The 15,942-nt window shown below is 46.8% G+C and overlaps 1 pseudogene; it reads right to left on the minus strand.

Moving 5' to 3' along the window:
- Positions 1-12,958: 12,958 nt before the first annotated feature.
- On the minus strand, positions 12,959-13,726 carry LOC120701558 (annotated as a pseudogene).
- Between the last annotated feature and the right edge of the window lie 2,216 nt (positions 13,727-15,942).

A 15,942-nucleotide genomic window follows, 5' to 3' on the forward strand; every position in this document is an offset into this window, starting at 1 on the left:
CAGGAAATCACTCGACTTCTACCGAAACATTAGCATAGCCAACTAGCGACCTACACATACTAGTGTTCAAACATCGGTACCTAGGATTATGCAATTAAGGTTCCAGTCAACTCCTGTAAACTTAAATGCACAAATAGATAGGAACAATAAAAAGTTGCATAAGTTTAAAATAGTAGGACATGCTCCGGGGCTTGCCTTCCTGGGCGTAGCTGGATCTGGGCTCTTCCGAAATAGGGTTCGGGTCTTGCGCAGCTTCAGTTAGATTAACTTGAGCTTCGCGCTGCTCACTCTCGGACTCGGGCACCAGCTCGTAAGTTCCGTCAGCGAGAGTAGCAGTATCTATATGAGATGCAATGCACATGAGTAATTCGTTGTGATGGTAGGAATTTATGAATTATTTCACAATAACGGTGTAACGCAAACAAAACCCAAAGTTAAAGAGTGAAACACTTTCATTCATATTTTACTGGGCAATCGTTTATAGAGTAGCAACTCAACATATCTAACTACACAAGACATCATGATCAATAGCTCAAGAAAGCTATACTAATCTTCTAAACAAGTGGGAGTAACCTCCTATAGCAATTAAATCATGGTTGGTTAATAACTTAACAACTCAGCACATATACAGTATTAAATTCAACAAAAATTACTACAAACAGAAAGTAAACAGGACTAGCTATCCTGCAAAACTCATCCTAAACCTTGTAGCCAATTATCCAGAACAATTCATGTAGTCAGACAATTCCTAGAACAAGATTGAATTATACAGGTTACACCAGAGCATTAAACAATCTCAAACTTTAACAGTAGGTCTAAACAGGGATGAATTAGCTACTGTGAATTTTTCAGGATTTATTAACCACACAAATAAATAGGAGAAAATAAACAAAACATACATCAGTTTAAAAAGATTAATTTTTAGATCCTGTTCTAGTCATGAACTGGGGCTCAAACTCCATGGACAAGCTAAACTATTCAAAATGAACACTCAGAAATATTTTCATGATTTATTATCAACATAAACTATTTATCATAATTAAAATCTACTAAACAAACATTAAATCAAAGAAATTGCTACACAAATCTAAAAATATTGAAACTTGGAAAGTGGTGCTCATTTGGTATTGAAAATACACAGAAAAATTTTCATACATATATCTAAGTCAGAACATCCAGAAATAAAAAGCAAAATAATTTACTAGATCTAGCCAAGATTAGGGTTTCATCTAGTTACAAAGGTCAACTGGTGCTCAAATTTTTACACAACACTAAGCATGCCATGTATTACCTACCAGACAAAAATCACCTATAGATTCTAAGTAGAACTCCTAGAACAATTATAGCCTTTGAAATTTAATCTTTTTCCTAGATTAAAATACAAACAGAAAATAAACATGTGCATGTAATGAAAGTTGTAGATCTTGTTGCAAGGATTCCAAAACATTTGGATTTACATTTTTCTGATTTTTCTATGAATTTATATCGAATTTACAAGTTTGCTGGTTTGGAAAACAAAAAGAAAAAGAAAGAACTTTTTGCGCAGAGGCCCCTGGAAGACTTTTTCTTCTCGCGGATAGGCCCCTGGCCGGAGTTTGAAGCAGGGGAGCGGCGGGCGGCCGGATTCCGGCGCCTGGGGTCAACGGCGGTGAGGGGAGCTAGGGGGAGGAGCAAGAGGAGAGCGAGAGCAACCTTGGAGTGGCCTCGGTTGAGCTTGGGACGGCCGGTGGCGGCGCCTCCGCGGAACAGGGGCGGCGGCGGCGGCAGTTGGCGGCGGCGGCGGCGGTCCGGTGGCCCGGGGCGGCGGCGAGCGGGTCGGGGAGCACCGGTGGAGGCCAAGGGAGCGAGCTGCGGGGGTTGTTGGGCACGAGGGAGGGCGGAGGAGGGGGCTCCGCAGCAGCCTAGGGTGCGGCGGCGCTAATGGCGGCGGCGTCGGCCGTTTTCGGGCAGAGGGGCAAACGGGACGCTGCGCTCGTGCTCAGGGAGGAAGGAGAGAGGGGTGAGGGCGTCGTGGAGCTCGCGGGATGGTTCCAGGCGAGTCAAGGCGAGGGGGAGGGCATGACGCGGTCGGGCGGTTCAGCACGGCTTCGCCGTGGCGGCTCGGAGTCGAACCTCGGCGTGCGCGCACGGGATGGCGCCGCGTGGAGAGGCCGAGAAGCATCGCGGAGGAGCCAAGGACGGGGCACGGGGAGAGCACGGCGCGTGGCCGGCGGCCTTAACTCGACGGCGACTTCGGCTCGGCAGAAAACAGGGGAGGGAGAGAGAGCAGAGAGAGAGTAGAGAGAAAGAGAGAGAGAAATTTGTTTGATTTCAAATTTGAATCTTTCTCAAAATTTTCAATTAACACTCGAAAAATTTTGAATACGAAAGATGTTCCAAAATTCAAATCCTACCACTTTTGTTTCAGGCCTACTTTCATTTGGGACCCAATTCAAAAGTTCAATGTGAATCCCGACAAATGTAGTTATTACCCAGTTCGAGCTAAATTCAAATTTTTCTTCGACTTTTGCATGAAAACTTAAATGTATCTGAGCATGACAAATGTTCAACACTTAAAACTCTACAAGCTTTATTTCAGGAAAAAAATGTTCAATTAGACCACGGATTGAAAATTATTTTAAATTTAACACAACCAAGATTTTGAATTGCTAACCATTTCATGTAGACTTGCATTGGGTTAAGGGTACATGATTTGATGCTAATGACCCTGGTTTAGCTAATGAAACACCTGGGGTGTTACAATATTAATCCATGATTAGCGAATGTTTACTGTAGCATCCTGTAGCAAATTATGGATTAATTAGGCTCAATAGATTCATCTCGCGAATTAGCACTCAGCTATCAAAAAAAATTTATAAACAAATTTTATTTGATACTCCAAAATAGTAAGATTCCTTTTGATGTGACAGGAACTTAAAACAAGTCTCTGGAAACAAACAGCACCAACAAACTCATCTAATACATCCTTCATTGTAGTAGGTTAAGAGAAAAGTATGAGAACCGCCCAATTTGATACTATTTTAAACGAACCGCCGGTCATTATCATCCAGATGAGAGTTAATACGTGGTTGCCGGAGAGCGTGCCACGTGTTATCTCACATCTAGAGACACGAATATCCGACACGTCATTCATCCAAAATAATATCAAATCCGGTAGTCCTGGTATGTGCTCCAACATACGCCCAGAATCAGCATATACACATACCGTTTACAATCGAATACATCACCAAAGAACCACAAAGAGCAGTTTTTACATTACCAGAGTTTGAAACTTAACATTACAAGTTCAACATAGGAAGATTCAAACTAATCTCCATTACAAGCCTTTTGCAGAGTTCTCATATAACAATACTTATAAAACAAGTATCAAAATATCTCCTTTTGAAACTCTCTATGGAAGACGGTGTAGAACTCCTATCAATTGGTCCGAATCTGGAGAAAGGCCTTTCTTTGGGCCTGACTTGGTAAAAGATGCCGAAGAACAAGTCAGAATTATCCGTGAGAATCTTCGCATTGCCCAATCTCGTCAAAAGACTTATGCTGATCGTCGTCGCCGATAACTTCACCTTAAAGTTGGCGATTATGTCTATCTTAAGGTTTCTCCATTCAAAGGTACTCGACATTTCCAAGTAAGAGGAAAATTAGCACCATGTTATGTGGGACTTTTTCGGATTATCAAGAAAGTTGGAGCCGTGGCTTATCAATTGGAACTTCCTCAATCACTTTCCGCCGTGAATTGAAGCAGTGTCATCGTGTTCCAACGGATGCCATCAACCTTGAGTCACTTGACCTTCAACCGGGTCTTACCTACGAAGAACACCCAATATCCATTCTTGATCATGATGAAAGAAAAGTGAAGCGTAGCATGGTGAAGTTTGTAAAGATTCAATGGAGCAATCACTCCGAAGACGAAGCCACTTGGGAGCGTGAAGATCGATTACGTCAGGAATACCCTAATTTCTTTTCCGATGAGTAAGTTCTCTCTCTACCACACTCCACTTTCTTGATGAAGTTCATCATTTTAAATATTATATATGTGGACACAATCACCATTACGGAAGCCCTAGGAATGTCTCATCACATCACATCATTTCTGTCTTTGTGCATCATCTTTTAGATGTTTATCTTGTCTAGGTGAATATGGCCTCAACCTAGTCCGAGTTTTATCCTTCCCCTCTTGTCTACCTAAATCTCGGGACGAGATTTTCTTAAGGGGGGAGAGTTGTCACGGCCCCAAATTTCCCGCCCGGACGGTCCGCCCGGCGCTCTGCTTCGTCGTGCGTTGCACGAATCACGGCGTGCCGCACGTCGCCACCGCTGCCGACCATCCTCGTGCCACGCACCGGCCATCCTCGTTCCGCGCATGTCCTTATCCCCGACGAAGCCCCCCGACCTTATCCCTAATCTGTCGTGTTTCCATTCTCTTCTTCTTCCTTGCGCTCGAGCCGAGCAGAGCCGCCCCCGTCGCCGGCGCCCCGACCAACTCCGGCCGCCGTCGCCCCGACCAACTCCGGCCGCCGTCCTCCGATTCCGCGCACCCAGGGCCTCCTCGTCTTCCCTTGCACGTACTCCAAGCTTTCCCGAGCTCAGCCCAGTGTTTCCCCGACCGGAATCAATCCCGCACCGGCCGGCCACCATTGGAGCACGTCGAAGCTCTACCCCTGCCGTCGATTCGCCGTCTCCGGTGAGCTACTTCTCGATTCCTTGCGCGGGGAGTATCTCCTCCCTTTCCTCGATCGATTTCCCTCCTCACCAGGCCTCCTCCCCCTCCCTACAGGGTCGTTGGCGCAGCCCTCCGCCCGCCGCCGCCGTTCGTCGTCACGCCGCCCCGTTGTCGCTCCTCTCCGCCCGTGCCGTTGTCGGTGAGCTTTGCCGTCGCCTGGAACACGCCTTGCGCGCGTCCCCGGCCCCTCTCCGGTCCTCTCCGCGCCGTTGTCGGTGAGCTTTGCCGTCGCCTGGAACACGCCTTGCGCGCGTCCCCGGCCCCTCTCCGGCCCTGCTTCGCCGCGCCGTCGTCCGCCGCTGCCATCGCGTCGCGCGCGTCGTGCGCACGCGCCGTGGGCGCCCATGCGTGTTCTGGACGCTCCCTTCCCTCCCTTGTGCGCGTGCCTGTGATTCTAGTGCTCCTCTCCTTGGGCGGCAACGCTGAAGCACGGCAGCTCTGTGCATGCACCGTGGGTCTGTTCGTGGACATGAAGAAGATGAGCAGTGGTAGAAGCTAATAACAATCCTTGTTGTACTTGTGTGGGTTTGAGTTTGCAAAAATCATAGAAAAATATATATAGATCCAAAAATAGTGAAACTTGTTTTGTTAGTTTCCTCTTGCTTAGATCTACTCATGAAAAATATAGTTTTGCATGTTACTTTGTTGTAGATTTATCTATAGTTTTATTTTGCAAAAGTGAGCTTAATGCTTAGTTATTTTAGTATTGCTCTAAAAATTTCAAACTAAATTTTGTTAGACTCCTTTTGAGGTGTAGTTTTCAGTGGTACAATTTGTTCACATGCTTTCTTGCTGTTTATCAAAGTTTTAGCTTGTTTTCTTATGCTTTGTCTGAAAATGTTTTAATATAGAACTTTTTGCTGGAAAGTGAGAAAATAGTAAAAGTAGTTTTGTTAGCTTTTTTTCATTCCTAGTATCTAAGATAATTTTCTAGTATTTGTTTAGATAAGTTGACATGTCTTTTCTGATTTATTTTGTTTTGAACCGCTGAAAACTAATATATTTATGATTAATTCTAGGAAAATGTTTTTGATGTAAATCCAATTTTCATGAGTTCCTTGTAATGTCCTCTGCATGTTCAATTTAATTTGTGATTTATGCTTGTTGTATAAGTTTATTTGCTAATTCTTGATCTAGCTTTTTCTGTTCACGTGTACGATAGTGATTGTTTGTCGTCGCGTGTGTTACGTTTGTGCATCATCGCATATGTGACATTCATTATGCATGTCTTATCACCCTTGCATAATCTAGGGTATCACACTAATGCATGCATCTCATTTCATGCATAGCATTTCTTGCACAATCATGGCATCATGCTAATTCTGGCATCTCATTCAAGCATTATAGTGACTGAACTGTCGGAGAATGAACCCATTGAGCCTGCCGAGTCCGTCAAGCTTGAACCCGGAGTCCAGTTAGTGGTCGAGCCCGGAGTTAACCAAGGCAAGCAGCTAAGCATGAATCCTTGCTCCTATTTAACCTGATTTAATTAGTTATCTCACCGGGTAATGTTGGGTTATATATAGTATGTATGTATTGCATTCTTGTACCTATTTTGATGCACTATCCTTCCTTGAATTGTTCAACCATGTCCTTGCCACATATTAGTCAGATACTCACTTAACTTGACTAGATGCTCAGCTATGCTTAAAATAATCTTTTCGCTTGCTAAAAAAGATAGTTTGGAGTATGACACTTGCCGGTTACCCTTGATTGCACTGGTTGGGTTTGGTTGTTAGTGAAGTGGTAGTATCGAGATTCGAGCGGAATGTTAGGGCCTAGAGAATGAAGTCACATGGGCATAGTCCGCTTGGATCGATTAAGAACCGAGTGGATGCCATCGGCCTTGAGCACCTTTCCGTGCTACCACATATCCAATATAATGGTACGGATGAGCCAATTACCTTCTTTGACTTGATCATTGATGTGATGTCCTAGATACGTGGCTACGGGCTATGCAGAGAGGCTTAGTGTGTCCCCAGGTGGACCTATGTGTAGGAAAGTTTAGAGATGTCCCTAGTGGAACTAAGTCTCTACTCGTAAGCTAGGTGTGAGGTTCAATGATCGAGCCTTGTTGGGAACGGTTGACGTGAGTACCCCCTTGCCCGGCGTGATCGGTTGGGTGAGTCGCATGGTCCTTGCGTCGTGTGGGTAAAGTAGTACACCCTTGCAAGGTTATAATCAATTCGAATTGCCGCACTCTCGGGTATGAGCAAGCTCTTGGTTTGTCGAATTCTTCATAGAGAGTTTCGGTGTTGTTGGCTTTGGATTCATGTCATAGTGATGACCTTATGTTTAGTATGTTACTCTCTTAATCAACTAAAATATTCTAGGGGTTGGGTAAGATTAATTAAGTTTGCTAGGTGATAGTCTAGACAGCTCCTGTTTATGCAATAATTAATTAACCCTAAAGCCTTTATTTGAGCCTTTGCATGATCCTTGTTTATTTAATTTCGTAAGTCTTGCGGAGTACCTTTTGTACTCAGGTTGCTTTCTAAACCTAGTTGCAGGTGAGCCGGAAGTGGTTTTCTGCCACTTCTACCCCGCTGATCCAAATGTGGGGGAAGAGTAGGTTGTTGCGGCTATGGTGATGTCCTTGAGCAAGGCATCATCATCGTAGTATGTTTTTATCGTAATCGAACTTCGTGAGAGCATGTAAATATAATAATCTTTAAGTTTCTGAATAATATGGCTTTGGTGAGCCCAAGACTTGTAAGTGAAGCTTGAAACCACCTATATCAAACTTGTAATTTTAAGTGTGTAAAAATTGTTATTTGTGGATCATCGGCAATGTACGCACTTATATAACGGTACGTGTGCTTAATACTGGGCATGTGGCAAACACGTACCGGGACTACCGGGTTTGTTTTCGTTCTAGGTGAATTGTGTTGATTAAGTGCCTCTAAGGTGTGGATTAGCACGTGGCGTGTCGAGAGATGGACACGTACTAGCCCTCATCTTAAAGGATTAATCAATAATTTTACCTAAACCGAGGGCAGATTGGGCGGTTCTCACAAAAAGATTGTGGACTTTGTGTTAGGCAAGTTTGAATTACATGTGCCGAGTACATCTTCTCGTTCCGAAACAGAGACAAAGAAGAGCTGATTAGCAGCGTTTGATGAGCATGTAATCCCTCCACTCCACCAATGTGAAGCAGCTGAGAGAGATTTTTATGCTCCTGGAGCTCAGACTGAAATCAAGAAACAGTATGCATCTGGAACAGCTGTACTACTAATCAGTTTCTGCAACCAACATCACACGCAATAATACCCTTCCAAACCTCTGACCATCTCAGCAGCTGCTGCTGCAATTTTGCTCGCCTGATGCTGCCGGAGCCGGCATTTTCTCCCCGTCATGATGCCAGCCAGGTTGGTAAAGCTCCCATGTCCGTGTCCCCGTCCTCATTTCCACGAGCACGAGCTTTGGGCTGGGGCTTTCTGGGGAGGTGGGCCCCTCCTGCCAAACGGTCGGGTCTTTTTTATTTTTGTATTTTTCAAAAAAAAATTTACAGAAATATATTTTGGGTTTTAGATTTTACAATTCTATACCCCTACCGCCGGGCAGGGGGCGGTAGGGACCTATATGTAAATAAAAATAAATATTTTTTGCGCAGAGATCCTTAGAGCGAGCCTGACGCCCCCCCTGCCGCCCCACTAGTTGGCGGCAGGGGGGCGGCAGGCTCCCACCACAAATACCTAGTGGGGCGGCAGGGGGCGGCAGACTCCCACCACAAATAATGCCGGCTGCTGCCTGCTTTTGGGTGTGCGGCACACGGCCACCAGCAGGGGCACGAAGGTAGTATAGTTTGATGAGGGCTCATATCTTGTTTATTTGTCTTATTAATGCATGACTCATGGCTGATTAAGCAAAGGGTTGGGGACTCTTGGCGGAACCTATTGTACAAAGCATTTGTGCAATTGTGCTAGCAGTAAGACTAATTAAGCAAAGGGTTGGGGGCTCCGATGGCTTGGATGCAAATAAATCTGAATCAAAATTTTGGCCCCCAGTCTCAGTCTCAGTCTCAGTGATGACACTTCTCTATTCTCTCTTCTCATACTATTGGTACATGTTAGCAAATTTAATGTCCATGACACTCTTATGACACTCCCACTAAGATTGGCCAGTTTCAGTGAAGATTTCATGAAGAGTTTCATGACATTAAATATCATCAATTTTGCTGACATGACAAGGAGAGAGAAGGGTGAGGTTTCATGAGATGTAAGAACAGTTTTATCACCATGAAACTCATATGACATGATTATCTAATTCTCAGTCTCGGTATATGTGTTCATAAAACTCCCACTGAGGCCAGTCTCAATGCGGTTTCATGAAGAGTTTCATAACATTATTAAATACAATTAATTTTGCTGACGTGGCAAATAGAGAAAATGATAAAAAAATTTGGAATGTGAGGAGAATTTTATCACCATAAAATTTATCTAACACAGTTACCTAGTTCTCAGTCTAGATAACTATACCTATGAAACTCCCGCTAAGACTGGCCTTAGTTGCAATACACAGGTCATACAGTCCAGAGCTTCACAGCATCCTTCACATCCTCAATGGATATTTTGTCCCTTGTATGACCTCATTCACTCTGTATTCAAACTTTGTTCGACATATCTGGCCATGCAAAGACTTCATTTTAATTAATCTAATATCTACAAATATACTATGGCTTCAATTATAACCACTAATCCGAACCCTAAGTGCTTACAATAATAAAAAATATTAATCATAAAATTAAACATACAAAAAATCTGAATGACAAAGTTGAGAAATATTGGTTACATGCGGTTTGGATCCAAAATCCGGCAGGGCTTCGCCGGTGGAATTACCTCCCTCACCCTCCCTCTCCCCTCTCTGGATCTCGTGGGCAGAAAATGAGGGCGCAGATGGAAATGGCGGAGTTTTATATTTGTGGCGGGAGCCTGCCGCTCCCCTACCGGGCGGCAGGCCCCCTGCCGCCAACTGGTGGGGCGGCAGGGGGGCGGCAGGCTCCCTCCAAAGACCTCTGCGCAAAAAATATTTATTTTTATTTACATATAGATCCCTACCGCCGCCGGACGGTAGGGGTATAGAATTGTAAAATCTAAAACACAAAATATATTTCTGTAATTTTTTTTTTGAAAAATACAAAAATAAAAAAGACGCCCAAACGGTCATCGCGCTTTTACTGGGCCCAAGGGGGCAGGGTGGTGGGCCCCACCCCATGTATGACCCACCCCATGTATGAACCTTTTGCAGTCACAGGGATCTCCATGTCTCAGAATTCAGAAAGGTCAGGAGGGCAACCTCGCTTGGATGGACATGGCATGGGCTCCACTTCATGGTGGAGCTGGAGCAGGAGGAAAAGTGGAAGGCGACTGGAGTGAGTGAAAAGATGGGTCGATCGAACGGACGTCTAGGTTATCCTCGTAAACCACGTGATGAGTGGAGTATCAATGCTTAAAATCTCCACGCGTTAGAGGAGGTTAGAACTCCTGCAAATCCAAATCTCTATCAATTCCCTTGAAGCTTCCTCGATCCTCTCGAGGAAGGGGATTAACTGGAGAAGGACGGTTATTATCTGTTTGTTTGCTGGTGTATTTCTCACTAAAAGTTTTGTCTTTGTCTCATCCATCACAAGTAGTATCAGAAAGTAACCGAGTGGGCTCGGTGTGTTTGGATGGGTGGCTAAAGGGCTAGACAGGCTTGAGGAATACAACTTTGGTCAGTTTGGTTGCCTGAATCTGTATAAGACGAAAGCCGACCCTACAATCAGGCCAAAATCGACAGTTCGCAATGCCATGTCGCTCTTATTTCTCCACCATTCGATTCTAATCTGGCGGTTAGAATGGGCTATCGCGAAGTGTCTCGAGCCCGCATGATCCCCACGCCGTTGCTCCGGCGCCGCCACTATCCTCCTGGCGGCCGGCGGCGCGCTACCCAGTAACCACTGCTGCTCTTAGAGGATGCGCAAATGGGATCTTCTCCTCCTACCGGCGCGCTACCCACCATTGCTCCCAGAGGTTGTGCAAACGGATGCGTTCGCGAGCTCCAAGAGGGGCGAGGCTGCTCTGTCTGCCCGCCGGCCGGGAACAAGTAGCGATCAGGGATCCCGCCGTTGTCCGCCTGACGGGCAACCCACCGATGTCGTCCTCCCAGCCCCGACTCCCCTTCCCCTAGCGGCCTTGCCACAGCCGCCACGTCGCCCCCCATCTCACGCCACCTCCAATTTGGCGGCGCCGGGGCTATCCTCGCAAGTCACCTGCCTCTTCTCTCCTCTCCCGGACATCCCCCTCTACTTTGACGTGGGTAGTGCCAGGAGCCCAGGACATAGCAGTCCAGGCGTTGGAGCTGCGAGGCCCACGAATGGCATATTCGCGCCACCGCCCGTCCCGAAGCTCCTCTGCCCCTCCACCGTTGCCACGGAGCCGTCGTCCATCTACAGCTCGCGCGAGCTGCAAAACGATGCCACGGTGCTGCGATTAACAGCTCCCCCTAGCTGTACGTTGACGCAATGCCAGCGTGACCAGCAGCTTCAGCCATGGCTTCCAGCATTCGTGCTGGTCAAGCCATTACCTCCACTGTCTGCAAGGTGTTCGACAAAATGTGCGTGAAGCTTCCCGTATGGCGTAGTCCTATTCTATGACACCAAAATTAGCGTTCAGATTGGTTTACATGACTGAAAGCTTACCAATTCTTAGCACATGCATTCTTATCCATTGGTGCTCTACTCCGGTGCCACCGGCGAGTTTGGGAGCTGTTGTACAGGAGTCCAGGCTTGGATCTTCGTTGCCCTTCAGGTGATGTTGCTCCTGTCCTTTTGCTTCAAGGATGCGGGAGGTGCTGTGGAAGGTGGCTGGCTGGATCTGCCTCGGTCTTCCCTCGGCGGCAGGGTCCGTCGATGGCGAGCTCATATCCAGGAGTAGGATGGGTCGAGGTGCAGCCTCGGTCGATGGGCGACTGCCGATGGCTTCATCCCGCCGTTCGCGACGGGTGTCTTCTTCGACTCCTTTCAAAGCCTGTGGGCGATGGGACTTTTCCTGCTCAAGGTGTTGCCCGGCGTCTTCTTCGGTGGCGGCGGCCGGCGACGAGGACGACGAGTGCCTTCGGCTTGCTCTGGATCCACGGACTTCAGTGTAATTTTTATTTTCTGTCGGGTCCTTAGCGCAGTTCAGCTGGGGCAGCTGTTCCTGTATCCTCCCCGTATGTCTCTGTATTTGTATGTGTACTTGTACGCTTTCCTTACCTAGAAATACAGATACGTATCACTAACGCTGCATTTGATAAAATAAGAAGCTGCAGTATAACAACTTCAATTTAAGGCTACCACATTATTCATCACTATTGATACCACTACCATGAGATTCTAGCATCTGTCTTCTTATATATCTGTTCTGCAAATGATGTCCACAAAAGTCTACTTTTTGCAACCATTTTTGGAGTTTAGGATCATTATCCTCATTTGCGCCATTTTTCAGTTTATTGTGCAAATCTTCCCTCCTGAGCAGAAAGTACCTATTGGACCTCTTATTATGGGATGCAAGAGTTGGAGTTCTATACCTCGTTGATGGTAGTATGTTAAAAGAGCAAAAGATGTTTCTTAATGCACAATGAATCGCTGCGGAAGTTGCCCAAAAAAGTTACATTAACATGCTATGAATCAAGCTTATTGGCATGTAATCTTTGATGAACTGCGGGTTCTTCTTTTAATTTGTAGCAGCACCATTAAGACATCATTCAGCAGGCAAAAGTTTTTACTATCTAAGCACCATAAGGCGTTCAAAGCATTGATGTTCCAAGCTACCTTACAAAATAATCTTGTAAACCCGTAAGGCCCAGAAGCCCGTTCAGGCGCAGAGCTCCTCTACCTCTACTTCTAGAGAGATGCCTGCTCACAGTTTCTGGCGCCTACACAGCATGCGCTCGGCCTCCCGCACGTGCTCTTCGTGCCTACCTCCACTGTTGTTCCGTCTAGCTGAGCTCTCCTATTAATGGTGCTGGAGGATGACGTTCAGAAGTTCAGAGTACGCAGGCAATGCAAGAAATGCAACTGCCTATGTTATTGCAGCACGCTGAGGATATGGCCCTGTGCTCCTGCTTCAGCTGGTGTATGTCCTTCTGAATCTGGTGTTTCCTAGGAAATGGCCATGGAGAGCAGCTAGCCCCACATACTGCCCCACATACTCCTCTATATCACTATCACTGCTTGTCAGACGTGCACATCTTCTTAATATCCAACACAAATAATTCAGCATTTGCTATTCCACCAGAGCATGTGTTCATTGGTTTCAGGAATTACGTGATAGATACCACTGCTATCTTTGGGATGTTTTTCTGGAAGTTGTTTCCAAGTTTTTCTTTGCCAACCCAACTGCCATATATAGGTTTAGCCATGATGAATAATATAATACCACGAATAGGATCTTCAGTTGAACAAGAGTTCAACAAACTTACTGTATCTTTGGTTGGACCGCACCATCCAAGATCATCCACACATGATGCATGCAACCAAACTCATCCTGGTAGTCTCAAACCAACATTGGGGTTGGGGTCATAAGGCGCGGCACCTCGGGCGCCACGACCACGGCGTCGAAGTCGAACAGCTCCTGCGGCCGATGACGGGCCGGCGCGTCCCGCACGGCCGGGTAGTGCCCCGGCACGGTGTCAAGCCGCAGCAACACGGCTATGAACACCTCCGAGAACCGGGCCTGCTCACGCTCATCGCCATGGACGGCATCCACAGTCCCCTGCTGCTGGAGCAGCCGCTTCAGCCGCGTCGCCTCGGCGTCAGCTGCGTGCACGGCCGTGACGTGCCGTGCCGTCGGACCTGGTGCCCGCGGAAGGCCGCCTGTATCTTGGCGGCGGCGGCGCCTCCTCTTGAGCCCCCTCCGGTAGGGACGTGATGGGGATTTGTTCGGTGGCCTTGGGCACGGCAGGTTTGTGTTCCAGCTTGGGGTTGGACTCGACGACGGCGAAGACTAATTGGGAGGTGGAGCCGTAGTGTTAGGATCCCATGGGGACGTGGAACTGGAGTGAGCGCAGCTTTAGATTAGGCGAGCAAGGAGAGTGCGCTCTCTCTGCAGCTTGTGCTGTTTACTTTGGCCGCCGATATCTGGAATCATCGTTGAGTCCATGGCGCCCCACCTGTTTCCTTTGCGTGCTGAGGTCAGACTGTCCACAGCGAGAAGAGCAAATGAAGGAGCAAATGTACTGTTTGGCACTGTAGATGTATTGTTTGGCACTGTAGACAGAGGGGGCGTGGAAATCGAGGAGGAGATGCTCCTGAGTTTGCTCGGCCCGTTGTGGACGGCCTCAGGATGTGCTTTCCGCACCTGCATTTTCCTCTTTCGCTGGCTGCTGTAAACACTCATTGCTGCTATGCGCACAGCCGCACACCACTTTTGGCTACGGAACAGGCATCCGTTCCGTTCAATGGCTGGAACAGAGTTTACCGAAAAAGATGGCAGGGCTAAAAGCAATAACCAAAATAGTCCAGCTAGTAATATATGGCTAATAGAGAATAAAGCTTCAGAAACAACAGCGAAATTTCAGCAACGGCTACACGTACCACCTGAAAGATAAACGACCAAATTCTTTTGACGTTCAGTGTCACCTGAAAGATAATCGACCAAATTCTTTTGACATTCAGTGTCACATTCCAGGACTGAGGCCACATCGCAGCTCCCAGCGGCCAGCTCCCCAACACGCGTTCCAGGACTTAGGCTAAAAAAATTTAGAGAAGAAGGGATGATATTTAGAGCTATGCTTTAGAGCCCCATTCAACGACGTAAATAATTTTCAACTGCCCGTTCGATAATTGTTCTTAAAAGACGTTTCAACAGCTCGTTCGAAAATTGTTCTTAAAAGAAGATAAGCATTGTGTTGCTCTTGTTTTTCTTCTCTTCGTAGCAGATGACACAGTGCTATGAACCGAACTTTAGAGAAAGAGCTGGTAGGAAACACAACATTCATATATCATCGGAATACATAATATTGTAACAGATCCACATAGGATTTCTCAATTGCAGTTTGCTGTTAAAAATGTAATGCTTCTATCTACTTAAACTATAACCACAAAATGAAATGTAATTTAACCAACACATTGTCAATGTTGATGACAAGCTGGCTAACTGGATCATGAGATAGCTTGGGTGGGCGCGGCAATGCCGTGCCTATGTAAATTAATAGCCCACCCTAGATCATGCCTCTCATAGGGCCACATCGCATGTAAATTAATAGCCGATCTGATTTGGATGGCTCGAATTTATGAAATGTGTAGCGTTTATCAGTAGTAACTATCAGTCGCATACCGACGAAAATACCAGAGTCATCGAGAACCTCGCGCCGCTTTGACTCCCGCGACAAAATAACGAATAAATTCTCCACTAGCAGCACGCTTCATCTTCTCTGCCCTTTATTCCCAACTCTTTGGCTCCTTGCAGCACACTATCGACTAACTAGAAATCAGACGAATCAACAAGATAATCCTTTCTATTTTGATCGTTCTTCTTTGTTTCCGTGATTAGCGATAGAGAATTAGATCCGGCGTGGCAGCGAGTGCAGGATGAGCCACATCGACCAGCCGGAACATCGAAATTCTTATAGAGCGCGCGTGCGCCACCAGGGATCGCAGCGAACGGCACTCACTTTCCTATTCCACTTCGTATTCTTTAGTATTATAGATACCGATTCGGATTCCATCTCATTTTTAAAAACTCCAACGCATTTTTTATTCCCCTTTCCCGTGCCTTCAACCTCAAGATGCAAGCGGAAGGAGATCCAATCACCAGATTCTCCAGATTCTAGGGAGATGGGGCAGCGAATCACCGGAGACAAGGAGGGCAGCCGCGTCGATCTCGTCGTCATGCCCGCAGTTGCCGTGCGATTCATCTGCGCTGAGGGGCAGTATGTCAGAGACGAGGAGGGCTGCCGCTCCCAAGCTCGCTGCCTCGTCGTTTCGACTGCATCGACGCGTAGTACGCCAGAGAAGAGAAGGGAATGCGCGCCGAGTTCGCTGCGCCATTCGTTTCGCCTGCATCGTGGAGAAGTTCGCCACAGATGAGGAGGCAGCTGCGCCGAGGTCGCGGCTCCATAGCTTCACCGGCATTGAGATGGATCGAAGGGGACCGACGACAAGGTGGAAGTGGATCGCACTTGTCTTCACCATTGCTTTTTGGCAGTGAACTGCTGGAGAATTGATCCTACTCTTGTCAACATCAATCACGACTACC

The sequence above is a fragment of the Panicum virgatum genome, chromosome 3K, assembly GCF_016808335.1.
Source record: "Panicum virgatum strain AP13 chromosome 3K, P.virgatum_v5, whole genome shotgun sequence".
Lineage (NCBI taxonomy): Eukaryota > Viridiplantae > Streptophyta > Magnoliopsida > Poales > Poaceae > Panicum > Panicum virgatum.